A 17,162-nucleotide genomic window follows, 5' to 3' on the forward strand; every position below is an offset into this window, starting at 1 on the left:
ACCCAAGCCATGATATTTTCAATCACCTCATATGCATGCAAAAGCTGGACAATGAATAAGGAAGACCGAAGAAATGACACCTTTGAATTGTGGTGCTGGTAAAGAATATTGATTATACCACGGACTGCCAGAAGAACTAACAAGTCCATCTTGGTATAAATACAGCCAGAGGGCTCCTCAGAAGCAAGGATGGTGAGACTTTGTTTCAAGTACTCTGGACATGCTATCAGGAGGAGCAAGTCCCTGGAGAAGGACATGATGCTTGATAAAGTACAGGGTCAGTGAAAAAGAGGGAGACCCTCAATGAGATGGATTGACAGTGGCTGCAGCAATAGGCCCAAACATAGCAATGATTGTGAGGACTGTACAGGATCGGGCAGTGTTTCTTTCTGTTGTACATAGGGTCTCTATCAGTCGTAACTGACACGACAGCACCTAACCACAAGTTCATGACAGGTGGGGATTTGTTATTTAAACGTAAATTAGTCCTCCTGTGACGAAACCTACAAACATCAAGAAGCAGCTTTCAGGTACAACTGTGAGCATCATATTATAGAGGTGAAATCCTAGAAAAGAGAAAAAAGGTTATTATAACATTTCCATTATCGGTCACCTATATGTCATCCTTCTTATCAAGTTTCATGATTTTCAGGAAAATTACTTCTTTGTCAGTTCACATTTACCATTTTAATAATGATTTAATAAAGATGCAGGAGCAAGGAGAGAGGCGTTTTTCTCCATAATGGAAAAAAAATGTTTATTAATGTAATTAAGGAATTCACACTTAACAACAGCAAGATTATTCATGTGTCCACCGAATCATTTTCAAATTTGGGCACATATTTTAAAATGGAAACAATTCATTTATCAGCTGGAAATAGTCTATTGGCAAAATATTGAACGACACAGGAAACATCAAAAGAAGATGGAAGGAATATGCAGAGGCACTGTACCAAAAAGAATTCGTCTCCCTTAAACAGTTTCAGGAGGTAGCATACAATCAAGAACCAATGGTATTGAAGGAAGAAGTCCAAATTGCAATGAAGGCATTGGCAAAAAACAAGGCTCCAGGAATTGATGTAATACCAATCGAGATGTTTCAACAAACAGATGCAGCACTGGAGGTGCTCACTTGTCTATACAAAGAAATTTTGAAGACAGCTACTGGGACAATGGACAAGGAAGACTGAAGAATAGACACCTTTGAATTATGGTATCGATGAAGGATATTCAATATACCATGAGCTTCCAGAAGAATGAGCGAGTTTTTGTTGGAAGAAGTGCAGCCAGAGTGCTCCTAGAAGTGAGGATGGCGAGACTTTGCCTTATGTAATTTGGACATGTTATCAAGAGAGACCAGTCCCTGAAGAAGGACATCATGCTTGGTAAAGTAGAGGGTCATAGAAAGAGGGGAAGACCCTCAAAGTATTGGATTGACGCAGTGGTTGCAACGATGGGCTCAAACATAACAACAATTGTGAGGATGGCACAGGACCCGGCAGTATTTTATTCTTTTGTACTTCGGGTTGCTATGAGTTGGAACTGACCTAACAGCACCTAACAACAGCAACAATATTCTTCTGCTCTCCTCATGATCACAGTGATAGATAACAATGTTCTGAAAAAGTATGGCATTGAGAACCCTAATTCAAATTTCTGCTTTGAATAACAAGAGCTGAAAATCCCTTTAGTAATCATAACTAATTCTTCATTGATAAGGAATCATAGCTAATTCTTATGTATACAGAAATCGAGGACCAGAAAAGGAAGGTGACTTTCCATGGTTAAACAGAAAGTATGTGACAGAGCTGGGATGACAACTCAGTCAGGTCTCCTGGCACCTAGCCCGGTGCTCCTCTGATTATCCCAAATGCCACTTGGCCTGATTGGCAGACCTGGGCTTACCTTAATTTCCATACCACTGGATTATCAAAGTACGATTAATCATAATGTTTGTTTTCTCTCTTAGAAGAAGGAGGGAAATGCAGCCACCCACATGGCAGCAGTTCTGTGTTTTTTCCTGTTTTCTTTTATCTTTGCCCTGAATTATATACCACATCATCATGCTCTAAATGACATATAGTCTATAGATAATAACTCCAATTATCATCAGCTCTTTCTGCTGTAAAAAAAAAAAAAGACCTTAAGGGTCACCTGAGCTAAGCTGCTTCCTTCCTCACTACCCAAAATCCTACCAATGCATTGCTTAAATTCTTTTCTATCTTCCCTGCTGATTTATTTGAATGCAATTTTTTCAAGGATAGAGGCTACTTTTTCTATTTTTATCTCCTAGCACAGTGATGGCATATAGAAATTGCTCGATAGATACTTATCAAATAATAATTTTTTATGAAAGAAAGCCAGCTGGCACTTAAATTACACATTATTTCTCAAAAATTACAAAAGTATTTATACGTATATTCTATTTGGTTTGTTCATCACAACACTGCAAGGTAAATACTGTTATCCTCCTTTTGCAGATTATAAAAATGAGACACAGAGAAGCAATTCATTCATTAAAGCAATCATATTGATTGCCTACTATATGTCAGGCACTGGCTCCTAAATTTGCACATATATTAAATAGCTCTTTCCACTACAACATGATGCTTCCTTCTTTATCTTCTATTGAATCATTTCTTTCCTCTAGGCTTTTGTGAGATAATTTGAAAGTTCTCATAGGAAGAATAGGATATTTTTCATCACGTAACTCATGGGCTTAGTATAATGCTCCACACATAAAATGTGTTCAGAAAATATTTGCTGCATGAGTGAAAGCTAACAAGGAAGATTTTTTTAAATTGTGTTCTCTTACTAAGATCATGGCAAACAATTATCTGTCAGTTATAGCTCAGTAAGATGCTGCTTAAACAAATGGGGATGGGTGAACTTTTGGGAAGTCCCTTTTGCCTATGATCCTGACATTAATATTTTATTAGTCAATTTATTGCAATCAACATATCTAGTGCTGCAACATATATATATATATATATATATATATATATATATATATATATATATATATATATATATATATATATATATATATATATAAAAGAATCTTAACTATCCACCAGACCCGGTAAACCTATTGCCATCGAGTCGATTCTGACTCATAGCAACCCTTAGGACAGAGTAGAACTGCTCCATAGCGTTTACAAGTAGAGCCTAGTGAATTCGAACTGCCGACCTTTTGATTAGCAACCATAGCTCTTAATCACTATGCCACCAGCATTTCCAATCCACAAGTGCTAATTATTTAATTATTGTCACCCAAGACCAGCCTTTTATTCCTGATTTATCAATTTAGCAAAGAATCTTCTTTTTCTGGCACTTAGATTTCCTATCTGTAAAGTACGGGGGTTGGATGAGAATGATCTCTAAGGGTCTTTCCAGCTCTGACAATCTATCATGCTGTAAGTCTATGGATCTTGTGTGTGTCGTTATTAATTTAATACATGCAGTTAATGTTAAAGTATGATATCTATAAAACCCGTTGCCGTCGAGTCGATTCCGACTCATAGCAACCCTACAGAACAGAGTAGAATTGCCCTATAGAGTTTCCAAGGAGCACCTGGTGGATTTGAACTGCCCACCTTTTGGTTAGCAGCTGTAGGACTTAACCACTATGCCACCAGGGCTTCCTATGATATCTATAAGGTCTCCTAAATAAAACTTTGCAATGCTGAACATGATTTATTTCAGAACTAAGACATTTAATTAAAAATGAAAGAAATTCTACTTATTTTACCATGTTTTCTTGGCATTGTTACTGGTTCAGAGTCTACAGAGAAATGGTCACTCAACCACAAAAAATTCAAACTGTTAAAGGGCTCTCATAGTTTTAATGGCACCAGAACAAATGCCAGATAAATTATTAAAGAACACAAAGGAAGAGCTGAGACTAAATCACCTTAGGAGACCAATAACACTAGTGATTCAGAGGTTTGTAAAGGCTAACAGTTAAAACATTACACTTCTTTCACTTGCTGGATCAATTCTTACTTAGTATTTCCCCTCTAATTCAGAGTGGTTACAAAAAGGCATTTCTTCTAAAAGATGAGAAATGGACTTGTCCCACTTTCCCATCACCTGACAAATACAACAACTTCTCTGGAGGGTGGAAGGGAAGGCTGTCTAACCTTATCATTACTACATTTTTTCTCCTTTATATATATATATATATATTTGGATGGTATGTGTTTCAGTATTGGAATGCATGCTTACTAATTGACTGTGTTTAGATTTTTGGTTGGTAAGTGGATTTTGAGAAATATGATCAGTAATACAAACCACCAATGAGGCTAGTGGCAAATGTAATCAACAAGGTTAAACTATTCCCCGTCCTGGAATGTAACCGACAGGGTTAAACTGTTCGCCTTTCGCCTTCCTCCCATTACACCCAGATCTGTGGGCTTCTTATAAGATATTCTGTGTAGCAGCTCAAGGCCGTCTTACTGCTTCTCAGCTCAAGGCCACTTCACTACCCACCAACTACCCACCCCCCACACACACATTCAGATATGAGCAGTAAGCTGCAAAGCTGTCCTTAGATAATCTTCATGTGCCATACCCCCCAAAAACCACACACCCCCAGCCACCATATTAGACCCTCCACTGCACGCCCATACGTGTTAATTCGTTCCTAAAGTTGCCTGCCAATTCCCCAAAACTTTATGAATTATATATAAGTTCCTTATCCCAAGCCTTATAACTGCTCCAGAATCCCCAACCTGAGGGAGCTTGATTTGAGATTCAGCTCCTTGATTCACCGGCTTGCAATAAAGTCTACTTTCTCTTTCTCAAAGGCCTGGTGTCTCTCAATTGACTCGAGAGTTGCACCAGGCAGGACCCACCCTCATCAGGTTACACAATCTGGTGTCACTGATCTGTGGTATGACGGTATACCAATGAGAGTTAGACAAGGAATTTACTGTGTGTGCCTTTCCATTAGGTTATGTGGGGAACCTCTCTTTTTCCAGATTTGACACAGAAAAAGAAACAGAAAATAACCAGGGCTCTCTAACTATCAATGAAGAAAGCCATAATTATGGTTGCAAGCCTTATCTCACAGAAATAAAAGGAAAAAAAGGCAAAAGTTTACAAAACTAACACATCCAGGAAGCATCACCTAATAGAAGGCTCAACCTTCAGAACAATGAGGCTCCAACTCCAGTCTGCTGAGTTTCACACGTTTCAAAAGTGACCCACCTTGAGGCTAAATACATTAGAACAGGAATAACACCTTACCTCTGAAGTCCCAGAGGCATAAAAAGTGGCTAGCAAACCATTTATGCCAATGGTAACAAAAGAACTAAAGACTCATTTCAGGTTAGTGTCTAGAAGATTTTCCTGTCTTCTCTTCTAAAGTCATGCCTGCTACTCTCACCTCTTGAACAACTGGGACACTTTGCAGACTCAGTTCCTATGCTGGGCCTATTCCCATCTTCTTCTGCTGAGAGATCAACAGCATTTAAGCATAATCACTATTAAGTGTGTTTGAGCTGAGAAGAAAAAGTAGTTTTGAAAATAGCAGGAGCAAATGCTTCAATTTTTCTGGTCTCTTAAGCAAAGGGTACCTTTCTTAACCTCTGTAAAAGCCCTCTAAAGTCTCTGCTCTTAGACAGCCCTCTGAGAGAGTCTTGGGAAATTCCTCACTTACCTATCTTTGCCAGAGAGTCTAACATAATCCACAGCATGATCTTGAAAGGGACCTCCTCATGCCGGTAGTCCAGGGAGAATAAGAATGGGTGAGCAGGCGACATCTCGCCATTATCCTGTGTTCCTTTGGGTCCTCAGCTGCCATTGTCTGCCCACAGTCCCCAGAGGTTCCCAGGAGTTGGGAGCAGAGCTGCCCCAGCAGCAGGGGAAATAGCAACCCTAGCCCCAGTCCATGGGCAACCAGCTCTGCCGGAAGTGGTTCCTAACGTAGTTAATTCTTCCTACCCCACTCTAGCTGCAGCAACTTACAAATGTGGTTTGCTGTGACTGACCCTTAGACCAGCTAGCTGGCACTTACTGTATCTGAGGGTATCCAGCATCTCTCTGAAGTCCTTGCAGAGAAGTGATAGGCTGTTATGCCCTGGAATGTGATTACAGCCAAGAGCCAGCACAGAGAGGGAGCTGGGATAAATTCACTGATTGGCATGGAAAAGGATTTTATCTCCAGTCTTAATTCTCAAAGGAGGAAAACCACTGGAAGCTGGGTTCTAGCCATTTAGCAGTCTATTTTCTTGCTGCAAGACCACTCCAATTCCCCGTGAATATGGGGGAAAAAAGAGTTAAAGAATTCCTAAATCCCTCAGAGACAATCAAGGTCTCTATGTAAAAGAACCCTTGGGGAGAAAAGGCTAGAAGCAGAGCTTCTCCTGGCTTTTATAGAGAGAAGGAAAGGGGTTGAAAATTTTAAATCAGCAGCCTCTGAAAACTCCAAGAGAAAAATTTTCTTTACTCTGAATAAGTGGTCTAGTAGCTTAGAGCAGAGCACCAGTACTATTTTTAACATAATTTCCATCTTCCATGTGACATCTTTAGATACAGTTTCTACTAAAGGGCAAATCCCTTCTACCCCCATTTCCATTTTTCCCATGGCCAACATGTATGGGTTTGAAGAATACAAATCAGTAGAAAACTCAGTGAGATTTCACCAGGGAGGCTGTCATCCAGAATAATTACAGATTCTTTTGTATCATCCTGCTCTTTCCACTTTTATTACTCTCAATTTATGCATGAATTTAAGGCTGGTGTCTTCTTTTGTGTTGTTTTTCTTTTTCAAAATATTAGAGTACATTCTGATACTCAGATTGCAATATGAATATCACAAAAGACTGAACACACATATATTTATTTTGACTGTGGCAATCAAGGAATATATGCAATTAAAAGTAAGATTATTGTGTTGTGTTTTCAGAGAAATAATATTGCCAATCATCTAAAAAGTTAAAAAGGCTTTCTGTACTTCTGTGTGATATCTTTCCCTTAGCTTTCCGTGAAGAATAGGTATTAAGTACCCACATTTGATGGACCATATACATAATACACTTATATGCAGCCCTGGTGGTGTCGTGGTTAAGAGATACAGCTGCTAACCAAATAGTTGGCAGTTCAAATCCACCAGCCACTCCATGGAAATCCTATGGGGCTGATCTACTCCGTCCTATAGGTTGCTATGAGTGAGAATTGACTCGACGGCAACTGGTTTTTTTCTTTTAATACACATATGAATCCCATGGCATGGTGACAAAGATGGTGGATTTTTCTACTATTGCATTTTAAAGTACATCTTCGTATTTGTCCTGCATTATTATAAAGTACAATATCTCTTCCCTATAAATACTTCATAATTCCAGATGCTAAAATTAAACAGACCAGAATAGGCCAGCATTTTCTCAGGATAAAGACATTAAATATAACAATACTCAGTGAAAAAAAAATGTGGATGATGATGATGAGTGTACTTTGAAAGCGATGATGAACATACTTTGAAATTGATATATACTTTGAGCCTTATGGTAAATGTAAATATTTGTGATGCCAAGGAAAGTTATTCTTTCTTGTTTTCTGCGTGCTCAAAATACAGCTAAATTATACAGTTACAGTGAGAAAATGTTTTCCTGATAATTTCTTGATTTCCATAGTAATCATTCTTCCTGACTGAAGAAGAAAGATGATGAGATGATGGATAGATAGTTAGACAGTTAGATAGATAGACAGACAGACAGATGGAAGGAAGGAAGGATGGCCCAAATAAGCATTTCACAGAACAGGATGCCTGGGGTGTTAATAACATGGTTGACTATTTACAGACAACATATATAATTTAAATATGGGAGTCCTAGGCTATTAGAAAAATTTATGACCCATTTTTTTAGCTGCCTAAACACCATCCAACATAAACAGCTAATGATAAATTAATGACCCATTTTTCAGCAAAGAGGGAATAATTTGGAGACACAGAATTGCCAACGCATATGCTTTTGATTTGTCTTGAAAAACTGTTTAATAAAATATTGAAGCACAACTTAAAAACCCGAGAACTTAGAAATTTAATTTCCTTGTAAACTTATCTATTTGAATTTCATTTACCATCATTTTGTACTCAGCTTTTAGCTCTTCACTTTTCTTTTAGTTCAGAGACTGCTAATTTGACTCTAACCTCTATTCTCAGTACAGGTAGTCCTGGACTTACAACATATTCAAATTACAACAAGCCACACTAAAGACCGTCCTTTTTTATTCCTTTCTTTCTTTCTGTACATCTTCTCATTATACATCTTCCTGGAAGGAAGTTGCAGGAAAATGTATGCAGGGAATATGGAAAAAATTGCTAATTTATGTAAACCTGCTCTAAGCATTTGATCAGGATAATATGATGGAAGAGATTGGTGGAAAAATTGCCCATACGGCAAGGAAGATGAATTTAGAACTTGATATTTCTGATGTGGAACACCTAATAGATCATGAAGAACTGGGGTTAACAGATCAGGACTTAATGGATTTTGAAGAGGAAAGAAATGCTGAAGAAGAAAGATACAACAAGGAAAAGGAAGGAGAGAAGTTGTCAAAAAATTTTTACAGTAAAAGGATTACCTGGAGTATTTTCTAAACTAAATCAGTGTCTTCAGTTGCTTGAAAACATAGACCCAAATGCTGATCACTTTGCTAAAGTCAATATGCAGTTTTGAGAAGCAGTGAGATGTTACCTCGAAATACATGAAGAAAAAAAGAAAAGGACCATACAGACAACTCTCACTGTTTTTTGTTTTTTTGGTTTTTTTTTTTACTAGAAACACCATTCCCATTTCCAGGGATAATCCAGGTGATCCAGAACCTTCCACAAGCAGAGTTATTACAGCAACTGACAAAACGCCAACATTAACCAACTCTTCTTCATCGTCAGAGAAAATTTTTATAATTTGTGTATTTTTTACGTATGTTAAAAACAAAAGACCCATGCTGTCCAGTCACTTCTGACTCATAGCAAACCTAAAGAGTTTCCAGGGAGCAGCTGGTGGATTCAAACTGCCGGCCTTTTGGTTAGCAGCCATAGCTCTTAACCACTGCACCACCAGGGCTCCTTAATATATACATACATACATACATACATACATACATACATACATACATACATACATACATACATACATACATACATACATACATACTTAAAAGGAGCCCTGGTGGCACAGAGTTTAAGAGCTGAGTTGCTAACTAAAAGGTCAGCAGTTCAAATTCACCAGCCACTCCTTGGAAACCCTATGGGGCAGTTCTACTCTGTTCTATAGGGTCGCTATGAGTCAGAATCGACTTGATGGTAACAGGTTTTTTGATATGTATTACAGTATATCTATAAGCTTATATGTAATGTTCCCAAACCCCAAAGACAAATAAAGATTAAAATTACAAAGATACTGATAATAAAAGGCAATAATAGTGAAAACTAAAACCAAAAAAAAAAAAAAAAAAAGAGGTCTTCAACTTACATCAGAACTGACTTAACAACAAAGTCATTGGAATGGAACTCTGGCTTAAATCGAAGACTACCTTAATTTTTTTCCAAGTTTCCATTAGAACAAATTCTGGAATAATCACATCAGGCTTGGAATATCTAAGATTTTTGTACCTCGTTATCTAGGCCTAGCTCTTTATGTCGGAGGCTGCATATGTTGTCATTTTAGGATCTATGGAAGGTCACCTTATGACCAGAAAAATACCACTCTATCCTTTTCTGTTTTTTATTGAGGTTGAATTTACATTTAATAAAATACACTGTTCTTGAGAATTCAGTCTGATGAATTTTGACAATCCACATATGCTTTTATAACCACCACCCAAAAGAAGATACACAACATTTCTGTCATGTTCCTTTTTAGCCAATCCCCACCCTCAGCCTCAGGCAACTACTAACGCAATTTTTCCCAGCATTCATTTGTTTTTGCCTCTGTTCTTAAACTTCATATAAAAGGACTCATGCAGTATATACTCTTGAGTCTGGTTTCTTTTGATCAGTATAATATCTATAGGAATCATCTGTGTGGTTGTGTGCAACAGTTGTTTATTCCTCTTTATTGCCAAGTAAGTATTCCATTGTATGAATATATCAAGATCTGTTTATCTGTTCTCATGTTGATGGACATTGGATTATTACTAGTTTGGGCTATACTAAGAAGGCTGTTATGAACATTTTTGAGCAGGTTGTTGTGTGGAAGTATGCTTTCATTTCTCTTAGGTAATTACCCAAGACTGTAATTGCTAGGTTCTCCTTAAAAAAAAAAAAAGCAAAATTTTTAATTCTACAGCCCACTGTTAAGGCTTATATAATGTAAATCTGTAAAGAAGATTTATTTGTTTCCTAGGGCTGTCACAACAAATTACCACAAAGTGGGTAGCTTATAAGAACAAAAGTTTATTTTCTTACAGTTCTGGAGGCAAAAGAGTCCAGAATCAGAGTATCAACCATGTTGATTCTTTCTGAGAGCTCTGAGGGAGAACTGTCCCATGCCTCTCTCCTAGTTTCTGGTGATGGTCATTTATCCTTGGCATTCTTTAGTTTATAGATGCATCACTCCAAATCTCTGCCTCCATCTTTATATGGCCATCTTCCCTCTATGTGCTTTCTTCTCTGTGTCTCTTCTTCTCTTTTTATAAGGACACCAGTCATATTAGATAAGGACCCATCCTACTCCAGCATGACCTCATGTTAAATTAACGGATAATATCCTCAATGACCTTATTTCCAAACAAGTTCACACTCACAGGTCCCAGGGGTTAAGACTTCAACATATCATTTGAAGGGACACAAGTCAAAATGAGGTTCTATTCAAAATTATTGGTGTGTCTGCTATGAAGCAGGTACAGAACTTGATGCTGTAGACACAAGGAGTAACGCTGCTTCCCTGCAACCAAGGAACTTGTACTGTAGTGGGAGAAACAAGCATGCAGGCAAATAAGGTCAGTAGAAAATAATAAATGAAGTTTATTCAACCACAAACATATATTCAACAGTTATTCGTTGTCTACCTTGTATTCCCTGGTAGGCACTGAGCATTTAATGAGAAACACTTTCAATAGAGTTTTGGTCTTAGCATGTTGACAAAGAGGTTTTGCTATTATTTCAGTTTTAAACTTGTGGCACAGATTATTGAGAAGGTAGAAACAAACAGGGAATTCTAATGTAGTGTTATTAGAATCAGAGAGGAGTACACGCCATGTGGGGACACAGAATCAAGGCATTTTTTAGGGGAAGAAAGAAGACAGAACCCCCCCCCAAATATATATAAATAATAACTGAGCTGATACCTGAAAGTGAAAGAATTGGAGTTAGTTTGGCAAAAGAGATGTGTTTCATTGTCAAAGAAAAATAGAGACTTAAAAAGCCAGAGAAAGAGCATAGCAAATTACAGGAATACTTACCAAAAAAAAAAAATGAAGTGCAATTGTCTCTTAAGGGAGTGGCATGAATGAAGACAAGAAGACCGATATCAGTGAGAATAGAAAGTTGACAGATCAGAAAGATTAGCCACAATAAGAAGCTGCTACTACCACTTTTTTTTTTTTTGTACTACCACTAGGTTAGAGAAGCAAAGAGAGAAAATGGTAATGTCCCAGTGGCCAGTTACCTGGAAGAAGCTGGAACTTTAGCAAATTTTAGAATGCATGTTAAATGGAAGCTAGAGTCATGAATAGCCGCTGCTTGATATCCCACTGAGAAAGTTAAAGACTAGGATAAATACCCTGACTTCTTACTTCTTCCCATTCCCCAATCTCCCACCAGTTTCTACAATTAGGTGAGTCTACCAGGAAGCTAGATGACACAGGAGCCTGAGAAACATGGCCTTCTGGAGTCACCCCTCTGTGATCAGAGGAAAGTTGTCAAGGAATGAATCTGAGAGCAAACAGGCCCAAGACTGGCACAAAATCCTGTATTACATAGGACAGTGTTACTGTGTGAACTACATGTGAGGGAAGAAAAAGGAGAGAAAGGAAGAGAAGATATCTAACAAAGGGAGAACAAATATGTATAAATAGAACTTTCGGTCTCTTCATTTCTCAGAGATAGAAGTGCACTCACACAAACACGGAAAAGTGGTTCTTAATCTATTTTTCTTTCTGCATTCAAGTAGTTGAGAATATGGCACATCCCTTCAAAATCTGTGGCTCGCCCAAGCAGCGATTTGCAAACCAAGGAGGAGGAGCACAGACACATACACAGGTGTTCCAGAGGGTATGTGTAGTTTGAAGTGCCTCCATACTGTATGCGTGCACTTGTACGTGCACGCGTGAGTGCACACATGCACACACACACACACACACTCGGAATCAGTACCCTAGAGTTCAGTGTATGGGGCCAACATCCCACTTTTTTTTATTGATGCAATCCCCCATATTTGAAAGAGGTCAGTATCAGAAAAGTCCTGCCTGTATTTTTGCTATAACAATAGACATTTCTGCCAAGGAGAGTTGACCCTCCCCTAAGAAAATAAAGAGAGTGTAATCACCAGAAACAGAAAATGAGGGGAAAGTGATAAGTAGCAGACCCAGGGGTATAGTGTGGACAAGGAAATGGGCAGTGGGATATCCTTAAGGGGAATGGGATCTCCCAAGGATTCACGAAGGCAATATCAATGAAAGAGTGTGAATTTGGGCATGTGCTACATTCTGAGGGTATTAGGTGCCATATTACAATGGACCAGTTCTATAAGATACATTTTCTTTCCCCCTAAACTCTTCTCCAAACTCCCACCACCCTACATGAGCTAGAGGCAGCAAAATAAGTGGGGGAGGAAGGCAAGGAAAGGAAGGTGGAAAAATTGCGAAGAAGCTGTTCCTCTTCAATTTGTTGTTCCCAGCATTGTAGGCTATATGAATGTTGGATTCAAAATGGCCAATGCCAATCCATTTCAGCTCACTAATGCCTAGTATATCTATCTTCAACCATTCCATTTCATTTTTGATGACTTCCAATTTTCCTAGATTCATACTTGCTACATTCCACATTTCAATTATTAATGGGTGTTTGCAGTTGTATCTTCTAATTTTGAGTCGTGCCACATCAGCAAATGAAGGATTGTGAAAGCTTTACTCCATCCATCTCACTAAGGTCGACTCTACTTGGAAGAAGCAGCCCTTCCTCAGTTGTATTTTGAGTGCCTTCCAATCTCATCTTCCAGCACTATATTGGACAATGTTCTGTTGTTATCTGTAAGGTTTTCATTGGCTGATTTTTGCAAGTAGATCACGAGGCCTTTCTTCCTAGCCTGTTTTAGTCTGAAAACTCTGTTGAAACTTGTTCACCAGCAGATGACCCTGCTGGTATTTGAAATACCGCTGGTGTAGCTTTGGTCATCATAGCAACACACAAGCCACCACAGAACAGCAAACTGAGAGATGGGTGGTGGATGAAGTAAAAAAGCTGAACAGAAGACTTCAAAGGATAGTTCTAGGAGATAAGGTAAAGTATTATAATGAAATGTGAAAAGATCCAAAGTTAGAAAACCAAAAGGGAAGAACACAATCAGTATTTCTCAAGCTGAAAGAAATGAAGAGAAAACCCAAGCCATGAGTTGCATTACTGAAGGATTCTATGGGCAAAAAAAAATTGAATGACACAGGAACCATCAAAATAAGATGGAAGAAATACAGAGTCACTGTACCCAAAAGAATTGATTGGCATTCAACTATATCAGGAGATTGCATATGATCAATAGCCACTGGTACAGAAGAAATAAGTTCAAGCTGCACTGAAGGCACTGGAGAAAAACAAAACTCCAGGAATTGATGATATACCATTGGAGATAATTTAACAAAGGAATGCAATGCTAGATAAGCTTACTCACCTATGTAAGAAATTTGGAAGACAGTTACCTGGCCAACTGACTGGAAGAGATCCATATTTGTGACCATTCTAAAGAAGGGATATCAATGTGGAAATTATCAAACAATATCTTTAATATCACATGCTAGCAAAGTTTTGCTGAAGATAATTCAAAAATGATTGCAGCCATGCATTGACAGGAAACTGCCAGAAGTTCAAGCCGGATTCAGAAGAGGACATGGAACAGGGGATATCATTGTTGATGTCAGATGGATCTTAGCCAAATGCAGAGAACACCAGAAAGAGGTTTACCTGTGTTTTAACAACTATAAAAAGGCATTTAACTCTATGGATAAGAACAAATTATGAATAACATAAGGAAGAATGGAAATTCCAGAACACTTAATTGAGTTCATGCAGAAACTGTGTATGGATCAAGAGGCAGTCATTTGAACAGAAAAAGGGGATACTGCGTGGTTTAAAATCAGGAAAATTGTGAGGCAGGGTTGTATCCTTTCACTTTAATCAATTGGTATGTTGTTGTTTATAGGTGCTGTCAAGTCAGGTCCAACTCATAGCAGCCTTTGATATAATAGAACAAAATGTTGCCTAGTCCTGCACCATCCTCACAATCGTTGCTATGTTTGAGCCTATTGTTGCAGCCACTGTGTCAATCCATATTGTTGGGAGTCTTCTTCTTTTTCACTGACCCTCTACTTTACCAAACATGATGTCCTTCTCTTGGGATTAGTCTCTTCTGATAACATGAACAAAGTAAGTGAGATGAAGTTTCACCATCCTTGCTTCTAAGGAGAATTCTGGTTGTACTTCCTCCAAGACAGATTAGTTTGTTTTTCTAGAGGTCCATGGTATATTCAATATTCTTGACAGATGGCATAACTTTGCTTGCAGGAAGTGAAGGTGACTTTGAAGAACTCAATGTTGAAGATCAAAGACTATAGCTTTCAGTATGGATTACACCCAATTGGTATGCTAAACAAATAATCTCAGAAGCTAGACTCAATGAAGAAGAACACGGCATGAGGATTGGAAGAAGATTCATTAACAACCTGCAATATGCAGTTGACACAATCTTGCTTGCCGAGAGTGAAGACAACTTAAAGCATTTACAGATGAGATCAAAGATTACAGCTTTCAATATGGATTACACCTGAACATAAAGCAAAAATCCTCACAACTGGACTGATTAACAACATCATGATAAATGGAGAAAAATTGATGTTGTCAATGATTTCACACTACTTGGATCACCAATCAATGTCACTGGAAGCAGGTTATCAACAGATGAATGCATTAAAAAATGTGCCATAAACATACAATGGAATATTACTCAGCCATAAGGAGATATTAAGTACTGATACAGGCTATGGAACCTTGAAAACATTATGTTGAAAGAATTAACTCGTTAACAACAAAAGGACAAATAGTGTATGATCTCACTCACATGAAGTCACTAGAATAGGCAAAGATATAGAGATCAATGTTTATTAGTGGTTACCAGGGGCGGAAAGTAGGGGGAAGGGGAGGTCATTGTTTAGGAAGCATCAAATTTCTGTTTATGGTGATGGCAATTTGACAGTGGATTTTGGTGATGGCTGAACGACATGAAAACGTAATTGATGACGCTAAATTGTACATGGAAAAAACATTAAATTGGCAAATGTTGTGATATATATATATTTACAACAATAAAAAAGAATGAATATGGCTCAAGGAAAAAGAAAAGAAAGAAACCAAATGAAATACTGCATTTTCAAATATGCCGCAAAAGACCTCTCTAATTTTTTAAAAAGCAAAAATGTCACTTTGATGACTAAGGTAAGTTTGACACAAGCCATGTTTTGTTTTGTTTTTTTGTCTTTATGAAAAAGGAAGACAGAAGAAGAATTTGTGCATTTGTTTTGTGGTGTTGGTGAAGAATTTTGAATATACCATGGACTGCCAGAAGAACAAACAAATCAGTCTTAGAAGAAATACAACCAGAATGCTCCTTAAAAGTGAGGATTGGCAAAACTTGGACTTGTTTACTTTGGGCATGTCATCAGGCAAGAACAATCGCTAGAAAAGGACATCATGTTTGGTAGAGGATCAAAAAAAAAAAAAAAAAAAACAAGGGGAACCCTCAATAAGATGGATTGATACAATAGCCACACAAAAAACTCAAACATACTAACCATCGTGAAGATGGCACAGCACCAGGCAACTTTTCTTTCTCTTATACATAAGATCGCCATGAGTCGGAGCCTACTCACGGCAACTAACAACACCAATAAGAAAGCAATACAGCACTTAACGGGACTCTTTGGATTTCAGAGCTATAATATGTCACACTTGAAAATACTGCTTTGACCCATTTGTCAAGATACTGAAGAACTAACAGTTTTGATTGGGACTCTGAACAGTAAGAGAGGGCTCTGCAGAAAACTCCTAGTATCACTCATGACCTTCTACCTTAGCTTTACCACCATCTCTTACCAACACCCTCAACTCCCACCTACTCTTTTCCTTTAATCACACTTGTACTACAAACTTTATATCATTGCTAAAATCCTTTTTATCCACCATTAATATTTGATCATCTAAATACTGCTTCAAAAATTCTGTACCTTTGAAGATTGGTGATGCTATACATTCATGGTTTGTAAACACAACTGGGTTCTACATACATTCATCAATCACTATTTTACTTTCATCAAGTCTATCTCTTAACCTCTCGGAAAATATTTTAAGAAGCAACATTACCTTCCACCTCACTGATAAATTTAAGTATATCAGGCACGGACTTCCTCAATATCAGTTCCTCATTCTTCACATCCAAACTTATTCATATCCAGAACATCTTTCCCTCCTTATGGCTATCTCAGAGGACGATTTTTCTTTCTTGATATTTCAGAGTAATTTCTATACCAATCCAAGAAGAAACATTTTTTTTAATCATTTGCCATAACTTACCTTCCCCCTTCTATGTTTTCAATCTATTCCTATATACTGGATCTTTTCTTTTAGTTTATAAACATATTTCCCATTTATAAATCCCCCTCTAATCTTAATTCTGGAAACCTTGGTGGTGTCGTGGTTGAGTGCCATGGCTGCTAACAAAAGGGTCGGCAGTTTGAATCCGCCAGATGCTCCTTGGAAACTCTATGAGGCAGTTCTACTCCATCCTATGGGGTCGCTATGAGTCAGAATCGACTTGACGGCACTGGGTTTTGAATCTTAATTCTATTGCATCTCCTTCCCCCAGCTATCACCCTTTCTCTCTTCTTCCCTTTACAGCCAAGTTTCTCCAAAGAATAGTCTTTTCAGTTACTTTTCAGTTCTATGTGGT

General features: G+C 37.9%; 1 protein-coding gene across 2 annotated transcripts in view; it reads right to left on the bottom strand.

Moving 5' to 3' along the window:
- Window positions 1–17,162, bottom strand: part of LOC126069055 (transmembrane protein 182-like) — a 413,220-nt gene that overhangs the window by 263,217 nt on the left and 132,841 nt on the right. The window contains exon 7 of one of the 2 annotated variants that reach the window (XR_007515825.1): window positions 10,338–10,915. The exons of the other annotated variant lie outside the window; for it this stretch is intronic. The gene's annotated coding sequence lies outside the window, so the exon portion shown is untranslated. Of the gene's footprint in view, window positions 1–10,337; window positions 10,916–17,162 lie in introns of those variants that run through there. 2 annotated transcript variants of the gene reach the window in all.

Source organism: Elephas maximus, chromosome X, assembly GCF_024166365.1.
Source record: "Elephas maximus indicus isolate mEleMax1 chromosome X, mEleMax1 primary haplotype, whole genome shotgun sequence".
NCBI classification, from domain to species: Eukaryota; Metazoa; Chordata; class Mammalia; order Proboscidea; family Elephantidae; genus Elephas; species Elephas maximus.